Source organism: Lissotriton helveticus, chromosome 9, assembly GCF_964261635.1.
Source record: "Lissotriton helveticus chromosome 9, aLisHel1.1, whole genome shotgun sequence".
In the NCBI taxonomy this organism is placed as follows: domain Eukaryota; kingdom Metazoa; phylum Chordata; class Amphibia; order Caudata; family Salamandridae; genus Lissotriton; species Lissotriton helveticus.
The window spans coordinates 1,269,560,779-1,269,572,900 of record NC_136070.1 but is presented as its reverse complement, the minus strand read 5'-3'; positions in this window follow the sequence as shown (position 1 = coordinate 1,269,572,900).

The window sequence follows — 12,122 nt, the reverse complement described above, 5'->3', positions numbered from 1 at the left end:
CCTTGACCCAGATACCCTTAGCCTCTGGTTTTGTTGCTTGTTCCTTCCAGCCTTTTCTTCTGCACAGTTTGCCCCTCAAACCCTGACTTCAAGCCATGTGTGTCATGTCACTGACCATTTGCAGTAGCTAACCCACATAACCTCTGCATCCCATCAAAGGTGTTGGATTTCGTAATTAGGAGGAAGAGTGAGAAGGTGAGGTCTTAAGATCTGATGCACTGGGTATGATGCTGAAACCCTTTGTGCCGGTGAGGTAGCAAGGTGCATCCTCACGCGTTTTCTTGTTCTCATACGGAAGACACACTCACCGAACTAACACTAGTGGTGCAAGTACCTAAAGGATTGTTTAACCCTTTTGCTGCCATCCTTAACCCTGCGGTGGCAAGGCTTTTTTTTGGCTATTTGGTGTAGTTTGCGCTTAGGCCCCCATAACGTTTTGTCCACATAAGGTATCCACACCAAATTTGCATGCTTTTCCTCCTACATCCTGGTGATTCTAAAGGTGGCCAGGGTTTGTGGATTCTTCTGGAGGGGAACAAGAAATTTGGCAAAATACAGCTACATTTTTGTTTTTTGGGAGAAAAATGTGAAAAAAGTGCTGCAAAAGAAAGTGTCTGTTTTTCATTGCAAATGATATCAACAAAGGGTTTGTGCTGCCAAGATCACCATCTTCCCAAAAACCAAACGTTCTACACGGTTTTGGCATTCTACTGGGACATAGCCTATTTTTCCTATTTTTTGTGCTTTCCACCCCTTTCCAGTTAGTGGTAGAAATGGATGTGAGCCAAAACCGGATCCCGGAAAGCTATACATTTCTGGAAATTAGATAAAATTCAGAATTTAGCAAGGGGTCATTTGCGTAGATCCTTCAAGTTTTCAACATCTTCTTTCCATCCTGTGGCAAGATTACAATTCGTAGGGGCAATCCTGGACACTTAACTGGGGAAGGCTTACCCCTCTGAATAAAAAGTTTAAAAATGTCAATCCACAACCGGGGGCAGAGTCAGCACAAGGCGGAATTCTAAGCACACGCAGCTCTGGGCATAGCAGTTGCAATACACCCCGATGCAAGAAAGAGATTCTCCGGTGTAAGAAGCCGGAGGAGCAATTCTCCTGACATAAAAACAGGAATCAACTATGGTAATACTACACAAATGGTGTGAGTAAATAGTTCTTTGTTTATTTGTATGTGAGTCCTGACGAAAGCTCTATAGACCCCTAGGGCCCAGAGAGCTGAAACATGTTGATGCTGTATATATAACACTGCCAGATCCGGTAACTCGATCTATAAGTAGTACCCATTTATTTTATGCCGATCTGGAAATCACACCAATATTAAAATCTTTCAAGGGTGATTTGCCAGTCTTTTTAACAATTTTTTCCTTTTTTGGAGAATTTAATTTGCACACTTTTTTCCTCACTTCTCTGGACACTGCACAATAGACCAGAGGTGCCTCGGGTTGAGGCGGGCAATACCACTACTTTGGAGTACCCGATGATAACTGCCAACAACCCTAATGCGGGGCGGATGAAACAGATATACCGCATAATTACATCAGCATTGGGTTTTTTGAGGTTACTCTAATAACTTTCTATACCAATGGTCTAGAGGTGTAACAAGTGTCTGTTTCTCTTTTTGATTAATTACAATCCACAACAAAGACATTTTGCTCCAAGTAAACAGTGCCTGTCAGAATATGCTAATCTTTCCCTTACGGCTGCTGCTGTAATGCATCTGCCTTACTCCATTCTGCAGACTGCTGATGACGAATACTCAGCAAGTGCTAGATCTCCAATGGAAACAGGCGTCTGGCTCATGGAGTGGCAAAGTGAAAGTCACCAGATGGCTCAAGCAAGGCCTGCTATGGTGGAGACTCCCATCAAACCTCAAAGATAGTCTCCCATTCCAATCTTCAATGAGCAGGATCATCATGACAGTGGGTGTCAGCCAGTCAGTCAGTCAAATCAACTTTATTCGGCTTACTAGCAGCCATAAAAGAGAGCATCTAAAAACATTTTAAACAGATTAAAAGAGAAATACATACTATATCTTTTTAGACAATAGCAATTTCAATGTCAAAGTGTCAAGATTATAGTTAATTATATCTACAGATTAACATCATGAATTAATGGTGGGGTATAAATAAATTTGTGACAGTCCCCGATCCCAGTAAGAGTTGATCGTTATTAAAAACAGGTAAGAAAATCATTTTACAACAATATCATGTAATCGAACAGCCGTGGAAATATATCTATAAATCATCAGACAAGTAAATTCATCTTTTAAAAGCTGAAGATGATGTAATGCTGCCCTACACTTCCTGATATTTAAAAACTTTAAAAGGGGAATAATAAAGTCACGCCTTGGTTTAATATAGAGTTTACATAAAAACATAAAATGTAATCTGCACTGAACGAACTTAGGGGTCCATTAGGATGACAGGTGGACTTTTTCCACCCGCCATCCTGTCGTAGTAAGGAACCGCCCACCCTAAGGGCGGGGGTCCCGTGGGCAGCATTAGGATGCACCCGCCACAGTGGCAGGCGCATCCTACATTCATTCCATTGTGGCGGGCGGTGCATTCAGCACCGCCCGCCACAATGGCAGGAAGGCATGCTGTGCACTTCCATGCACAGCATGGCAGGCACCGCGCGGTGCCTGCCATGCTGTGCATGGAACTGCTGGGGGGTACCATAGGTACCCCCATGTGCACTCCCCACCCCCCCGAGTCCTTGGGGGGCCCGCAACGGGCCCCCACAAGCAATTACCGCATGCCTTTCTGTGGCGGCATTGCCGCCACGGAAAAGCAGCTGCAGACAGACATGCTAATATGGATGGCGGTGTCTGATAGACACCTCCACCATATGATCCCATTACCGCCCCGGCGGCAATGCGACCGGGGCGGAAAAGCGGCGGACGGTGTTTTCTGTCCGCCGCGGTCCCCCCCGCCATCCTAATATGGCGGGGGGGAATTAGAATGCGGATGTCGGGTGGATTGCCACCGCCAGCCTGGCGGGGGCAATCCGCCCGACATCCTAATGGGCCCCTTAGAGTCACAGGGGCACGGATACAATTTGGCATCACAATAAACTTTACGGGGATAGGAAACCAAGAAATGCGAAATACCAAACTTGAATCTTATAAGGTAAAACAATTTGGCGTGGCTAAAATAAACAGAATGATAAGGCTCAACGCCTAACGTGCAAACTAGTAGAGAACATTCTAGGATGCTCTTTTTTTGCCATCTTTAGCTTTCCTCTGGTTGAATATAGGCAAATTAAAAAGTCCCGCTTTAATTTAACTTTTGGGATCTTAGGGCCTGATTCACAGAACTAACTTAAGACAAAATCCTAAACTTACTACTTTTGGTATTCACAGAAATTAGGATTTTGTCTTAAGTTTGTCTTAAAACAGACATAAAACAGACTTAAGACAAAATCCTAACTTAAGTCTGTCTTAAGTCTGTCTTAAGTTTGTCTTAAGACAAACTTAAGACAAAATCCTAACTTCTTTTAATACCAAAAGTAGTAAGTTTAGGATTTTGTCTTAAGTTAGTTCTGTGAATCGGGCCCTTAGCGATGCTACCTGGATTGTGAATGCAGTCCGCCAGCCCCACAAGCTCTAGTTGTTTTTTATGTAACTAAGCCAATGTATCTTTATCATATAGTCCAATTTGAAACAATCTAATATGACTGCACGATTTAGGGCTGGTTCATCCTTTGTCTAATTGGAATGCCACAATAAAATCAGTGCTAACTGTATACGAAAAGACAAGGGTGTCAGTCCAAGTTCACTAAGAGGGACAGTGGCAGCAAGACTTTTAGGGACTGTCAACAGGCGTCTCGTGAAGATGTTCTCAGCTCTTTGTAGGCCCCCTACATTACAAAAACCCCAGACTCCTGCACCATACAAAGTGGCAGAACACGAGAGTGCCTTATAAATGTTGATAATTGCATTGATCGGTTTAGAGCCTAACTTTTTCAAAAATCTAAAAATCGCCTCCAGGTTTTGATTAAAACGACTAATTCTTGTATCAATTAGATGGTGCCAAGTGCTTTTTTGATCGAAAACAATTCCCAAATAGGAAACGGTGGGGTCATAAGACAACTTTTCATTTTTTATAGAACAGGATTTTAAACTACTGGGCGATTTACCCACCACCATAGTGTAGGATTTCCCTACATTAGTCTTTAGGCCGAGTTCTTTCAAAAAATCATCAAACCTGGTCAAGAGCTTCTGCAACCCTACACCCGTTCTGGACATCAGGACACAATCATCCGCATAGAGTAATGCAGGTAGCTGTCTTAGAACCTATCGTGGGATCATCCACATTCCCATGGTTAATATAGCTTTCCAAGTCATTTATATACATGCAGAATAAAAAAGGTGTGAGAACGCAATCCTGGCGAACCCCGCAATTAATTTTTATTGGGGCAGAGAGTTCGCTACCTGTTCCATATCTGACTCTCCCCATCAATATAATGGGTGTATTTTGAGGCCCACACATGCCCGACGTGTCTACAAAAGCCCTGTGGAAAGAGGTGGAGAATCAACTCCACAAAAACATCCTGGATTTACAGGCAATCAGATTAGGCTTGCAGTTGTTCCTTTTACTTAACGTAACAAATGGTGTTGACCTGGATGGACAACACAACCATTACATAGTACATTGTGAAGCAATGGGAAATTAAGTCCTGTTTTCTATGAAAAGAGGCCGAGATGCAGTGTGACTGGGCCATCAGGAATGTGGTAGACTTTGCAGTATGACATTGTCTGTGATGCCAAAACTACAAGGCAGATGTGCTCAGCACCAGTCTTTCTGATTGCCTCAAATGGGAACTCCACTGGGATCAGGCAGAATACATTTTTCCGAAGTGGGGCTACACAAACATGTTGCCATCCTGGAGAGCAAGAAATGTCAGCACTATCAGCCAGGTGGCATGGGAAATGCTTTTTGAAGACATGATTTAATTTATTTGCCCATGCTTGTGCTCTTTTTCCCTCATCCCCAGAATGTTGAGGAAGGTGAATGCAGATCACTGTTCCCTGATTCTGATTGACGTGGCATGACTCCAGACGCAACAGAGAGATTATCCATCATGGCTTCTAGTCACTGAGCCTGACTGCATGTTATTGACCACTTAAAGTACAGCTATTTGAATATTGCTTCAGACTGCAGAGACATCTTAGCACAAGCATGAATGCTATCCACAGGCTGATTTTTGGATTGTTTCAACTGAGGCAGGTGTGCTTTAAAACAAACACTGTTATAGAGGGTTATAGCCATTTTAACACTGTTTACTGTGATTTAAAGTTTTTGGGATACCCAGCCTGATGACAAACAATGATTCCAGCATGTGAATATGTGAAAGATGCCAACACTGGAGAACTGGAGTTACAGTTAATTAACTCAGTTTTTTTTTATTTCAGTACATAAGGGACATATTTTGGTGGGCTGCTGCAATGGTACCTCTACCGTTGCCTCTTGTTGGCTGATGCATGAATCAGGGCTGGCTCAGGGTGGTATTAACACCTCCAACTTCATCCCTGCAGCCTGTGCCCTACCAGAAGCCCTTGAGAGGCATGCCTCGTACTGGTTGTGATCTAATAGCCTCATTCTCTTCTTGTAGTAGAGTGCATCATGCCCCCTTGAAATAGGAGGCAGGGCAACTGGTAGCATGGCGCACGGCACTGACACAGGGGTTGAGAGTAGTAGCTGAGCCTGTCTGCATGAGTAAAACTCTGCGAACTCTGCCCATGCATACTTAGGGCTCTGCACACTCAACAACTACTAACCAGTGCTAAAGTGCTTGTGCTAAGCTCTTAAACCATGTTGAATTGGCGTGTACCCAATTGGCATATTTTATTTACTTGTAAGTCCCTAGTCAAATGCACTACATGTGCCCAAGTCCTGTAAATTAAATGCTACTAGTGGGTCTGCAGCACCAATTTAAACATGTCTCAGGCCTGCCACTGCAGCCTTTTTGTGCACTTTTGAACTGCAATTTTGACCTGGCAAAATAAACAGTTTGCCAGGCCAAACCCTTTCTTTTTAATACCTATACGTCACCCCTATGGTAGGCCTTGAACAAGCCAGAGGACAGGATGCAGTGTATTGAAAAAGTTGGACATATACCTTTAAGTTCTATATGACATGGTAGTGAAAAACTCTTACATTTGATTTTCACTACTGCATATCCCATAGTATAACTTTGGGGTTACCTAATTACACTTTAATAAGCTGTATTTTCCGAATGGTAACAGGTAATCAGTTTGTGTTTGATGTCTTTGGAATTTTAATTAAAAAAATACTATCTTATGATTTTAAATTATAACGTTGAAAATGCCACTTTTAGAAAGTTGGCATTTTCCTGCCTTAAATATCCCAAGGAGGGACAGAGGGCAAATCAAGGTCCAGCGCACACGCCCTCAGGAATGTAGGTATGTATAAAGGTGTGCAGTTTCTATAGATGATAAGGTCGAGAGAACCTGAGGAATCAAGTCGGGGGATCTGTTCCTTCAGGAGCAAGAGCCCTCACACACGCAAAGGGGTGTTATGCTTCATCCAAGGGCAGCTCCTCATTGGGTCAGCGCTGCAATGCCCAACGGGCCCAGCAGGGGGACACTTTGCCGGAGTTCTTTAAAACTGCTGTCATGAAGTATGAGGGTAAGTGTGAGTGCAGTGAATGAGTTGAGTTTAAAAATATCTCATAGGAAAATTAAATAAATCTTTAATGTATGAAACCCTAGTGTAGTATTCTTGTTTACAGATATTTCTGTAACTTGGAGAGTGGATGTACTGTGCTGCAGTTCAATAAACCTTGGATTTTACTTGGAATGATCTTGGATTTTCAACATCTTTATTACAAAATTGGCGACGAGGGTGTCTAGTACCTACTACTACAGCAGCACAGGTGTGGTACACCTGATTTTGAAAGGATTTTGGATTTTTACCTGATCTTAACCTAGTTTGGATTTTATAAACTTTTGAAGATTGAAGCTTGGTTCATTCCTACATAGAAGACGTTGTTATCGACTATCCTACTTAAGGACTGAAGGATTTAAAACTTTATTTTACTTGGAATACTATTTACACCTGCTCTCACTGGTGTACAATATTCTATTGGTAACGCTTTTCATCTTGGAGACTGCACGGTTGAGGACGCTGTGTTTACCGTAAACTACGAAATTTATGGGTGTTAGCGCGAAAGTTTCACAATTTTAAACGAAATAAGCAAATGTTTACCTTTGAATGTGGTTTCAACGGGCAACACGCGAAGGACTGAGTCTTCCCGTGCAACAAATCTCCATGCGCCGTGTTGGAGCGTGCAGTTACCATGGTTTCCAAGTAGTGACTCGGGTGTGCTCGTGAAATAAAGGTACTGTTTCACATTTTGGAATATATTGATCAAATAAGCCACGCCGCACGACGAACTTCACAACTATCTGTTTGACAACATTTTCACATCGCGTGCATTATTGCTGGAAATTTCGAGCTAGTGCTAGACTTTTGCACTATAATCTACAACTGCTGTGTAGGACATTACAGCGCTGATGTACACAGCTGGTGTACTCAATGATTGAATTTGTGTTTATTTACTTTGCATTTTATTTTCTTTCAACGGTAATAATATCATATTGCTTCATTTTGTTCACTATTTAATTTATACTATTATCATTTTCACCATGCAGTTTGACCCTCCTTCGAAATTTTTACAATGTAAGGGTGATCCTCCCATCCCCTGGAACAGATGGAAGGAGGAGTTTTTAACTTATTTAAAGGCTATTGATGGGGAAAGGATGGGAAATGAAAGAAAAAAGAATATTTTTCTTCATTGTTTAGGATCCGAAGGGCAAGCTATTTTTAGAAATTTACCACCTGTTCCTGGTGACTCTGGTGTATTTGATGAAGCAATGCTTCGTGTAGAAACACGTTTCAAACCCACAACCAGTATTGCTCTGAATCGTTACAAGTTTTATACGAGGGCACAGAAAGAAAATGAATCTTTTGATGATTTTTTAACGGGTTTGAGAGCTTTGGTGGTTTCATGTAATTTTGGTGCAATGACAGACGAAATGATCAGAGATCAGATAATTGTCAATGTTAAATGTAAGAAAACGCAGGAACAATTGTGGATATTAGGTAATCCCACTTTATTAGAAAGCATTTCCACTTCCAAGGCTTTTGAACAATCTAGCAAATGGATGAAAACTTTTGAAGAAACGAGCACTAGGGGTAGCAAGAATGATAAACTAAGTGAAGAAGTATGTGCTATGAACAATGTTACAAAAGGTTTTCAAAACTATAGGAATATATCACGTAACCGCATTGTATGTTTTAGATGTGGGAGTTACAATCATGTAGCTTCCTTCAAGTTTTGTCCTGCCTTGGGAAAAGAGTGCAACAAATGTGGTAGAGTTGATCATTTTTCCAAGTCCTGTAGGGAAGACAAAAAGAAAATTGGGGACAAAAGTAATTATTTTAAAAAAGGGGAAGTCTCTTGTGTGAGAGATGACACTGATTTGGGATCAAATTTGTCAAGATGTGAGCATGTCGTGTCTGATGAATCCCTTAAAGAAAGAGGAATGATTGTATCATTAGTGAGTTTAGGGTTGCTTGAAGAGGATGTGTTGGACTCTCCTAAGTGTGTGGTTAAATTTATGGGTGTTGAACTAGAGCTAATGGCTGATTCTGGGTCTCCTTGGACCATCATAACGGAAGAATACTTTCATGAAATGTATGAATCTAAGATTGCTAAGAGTGATTTGTGCCCTCCTGATGTAATGGCAAAAGGTTTCAATGGTTCATACATTGATTTCATTGGTTATATTGCTTCCACCATATATTTTAAGGATCAATCTGCGTACATCAAATTATATGTTGTAGTAAAGGGTGTGAATGTTCTGGGTTGGCGCGATCAATTCAAACTTAACATTACGTTGAATCCACGCAGCAAAGATCCAGTCATGGTGTTAAAGGATAGCGATGAGTTAAATAAAAGAGTTATGTTTGTAGAAGAGAGTAATGCTTGGAAGTTACTTTCGTGTGAGTTTCCTGGAGTTTTTTCAGACAAGTTAGGTAAACTAAGCGGGTTCACTCATGTCATCAAACTCAAACAACGAGCTGAACCAGTTGTGCAAAAGCTTAGACCTGTACCACTCAATGTTAGAGAAGAGTTAAGTGATACTCTAAAAGATATGTTAAAAAATGATGTCATAGAAGAGATAGAATCGTCAGAATGGGTTTCGCCAGTAGTTTTGGCACGCAAACCTGATAAATCTCTGAGACTTTGCATAGATTTGAGAGCACTTAATGCTAATATAGTAGTAGATTGTCATCCTCTGCCGAATATCAATGAAGTAGTGAGCATGATTGGTGAGGCTGTAGTTTTTTCTACCTTAGATTTGAGATCTGCGTATCATCAGGTAGTGTTAGCAGAGGAATCACGTCATCTCACAGCATTTATTACACCTCGGGGATTATATCAATTCAAACGGATGCCATTTGGTTTGGCATCGGCAGCCTCAGTTTTTCAGAGATCGATGTATCATATTTTTAAAGACATGAGTGACTATGTGAAGTGTTTTCAGGATGACATTTTAGTATTTTCTAAGAGTGATGAAGTACATATGGAACACCTGAGTAATGTGTGTAAAATGTTAAGTAAGTTTGGTCTTACCATTAAGAGTAAAAAGTGCAAGTTATTTCAAAAGAAGATAGAATATTTAGGGCATACTATTTCTGGGAATGGTGTTGCTCCTAAGAAATCGTTAGTTGATGCAATCCTGAAAGCTCCTGCACCCGATTGCAAAGATAAATTATTATCATTTTTAGGACTCTGTGAATATTACAGTAAGTTTATAGTTGGTTCCGCAACTAAAGTGGAGCCGTTAAGAGAACTAACCAAGAAAGATGTTGAATTTTTGTGGGGAACTAAACAACAAAACGCTTTTGACAGTATTAAACTTGACATGGTGTCAGCTCCTACACTTAGACCGTTTTGTTTGAACAAACTTTGTGTTTTGACAGTGGATGCTAGCCTTTATGGCCTGGGTTGCGTGCTTTCGCAACGTTCGGGTAAGGAGGACTGGAATGTTGCATTCGCGTCCAGATCTCTAAATAACACTGAAAAACGATATGCTGTAATCGAAAAGGAATTATTAGGATGTGTCTGGGCTGTTGAACATTTCCGGAATTATATTTGGGGTGCAAGATTTTTGATACGTACTGATCATAAGCCTTTGGTGGGTATTCTTTCACCCGGTGGAGTTTTAAGTGCTAGATTGATGTCACGATTACAAGAATGTAGTTTTGACATAGAATATGTGCCTGGGAAACTCAATGTGACTGCAGATTGTTTGTCAAGATTACCATATCCCAGTGTCAGTGATGATGAAGATACTGAAGTCGTAACTAGCATTTCAGAATTATTGTCTGAGAAATTCAGTATAATTTCAGAAGATTTATGGATGAAAAGCATGAGTGAGGATGATGTCTTGTGCAAAGTGAGAGATTATGTGAGTGTGGGTTGGCCTTCTAAGGAATTAATTCCAGCTGAAGTTATACCATTTTACAATGTTGCTGATGAGTTGGCCATAGAGGGAAATCTACTATTCAGAGCTGGAAAATGTATTCCACCTTTTGCGGTAAGAGATGTTATTTTGCAAATGAGTCATGAATGTCACATGGGCATGTCGTCCATGAAAAGATTAATTAGGTCAAATTTCTGGTGGCCAGGAGTGGATAGGTTTGTAGATAAATTTGTTAGAGAGTGTCCTGAGTGCATTGAAAGTGATAAGACGTGCAAATGTGATCCGGCACCTTTGACTCCTGTGAAGTGGCCAGATCATCCATGGCAGAAATTAGGGATCGATATTGCTGGCCCATTCCATTTTTTACCACAGGAGTGTAGATTCGCTATAGTTGCTGTGGATTATCACTCCAAATGGCCTGAGGTCAAACTGGTACCTCATCCTAACACTGAAAGTGTTATTTTATTTTTGAGAGAGATATTTTCAAGAGAAGGATTCCCAGAAAGCATTGTATCAGATAATGGGGTACAGTTCAAATCTTCAGAGATGTTGGAGTTTTTGAGTACTTATAGTATAAAGCATTGCACCACTGCTCTGTATGAACCACAAGGAAATGGGCTTGTGGAGAGATATAACAGGGTTCTCAAACAAGATATCCTATGGGCTCTGAAGTTTGGGGGAATGTGGAAGGAGAAATTGAGAGAAAAGTTATGGCTGTACCGTATAACGCCTCATGCCACTACAGAAGTTCTCCTTTCCGCCTACTAAAGGGTAGAGATCCTGTATCTAACCTATGTCCTTGGTGGTTTAAGAAAAGTGCTGGTTATCGCATGGTTGATGTGAATGTCAAGGATGTAGCTGAGAAAGTGGAACTCAAACAGTGCAAATACAAAAGTGATTATGATACTAGGATGAAAGTCAAACAACCTGCTTTTATGGTAGGTGATGTGGTTAGGATTCGTAAACCTGGTTATATTACCAAGGGTGAGACAAAGTTTGGCAAACCTATGAAGGTTGGGAAAGTTTATCACAATAACATTGTCACACAAGATGGCAAAAGATGGAATGTTAGAAGAGTATCCAAATGTGTGTCTTAAATTTTCTATTATAACCAGTAGTTTCTTTTATGTGTAAGGATTTGTTTTTTTTAATGTTTACGTAGTCACTTAATTTTCTTTAGGGGGAAAATGTGTAGTATTCTTCTTTACAGATATTTCCCTTTTAATACAAATTCCAATGTTGTACATATTTCCCTTTTAAATAGAATGTCTCTTCATAGCTGCTCATGCACATTGTGTTATGGATTCCATTTAGAATTGTTATGGTCTGAAATGGATTGGGGTGGAGAAAAAGGACTGGTAACTTGGAGAGTGGATGTACTGTGCTGCAGTTCAATAAACCTTGGATTTTACATGGAATTATCTTGGATTTTCAACATCTTTATTACACCTAGGTTATATTAAAAACTAATACAGGATATAATGGTCCACAGTAGATCTAACCACAATTGTTGATCACCATGTTTCTTGCCGAAAATGTCATGAATTATCTGGGCAATTCGTCAGCACCGTGCAATGTAAAAACAGCT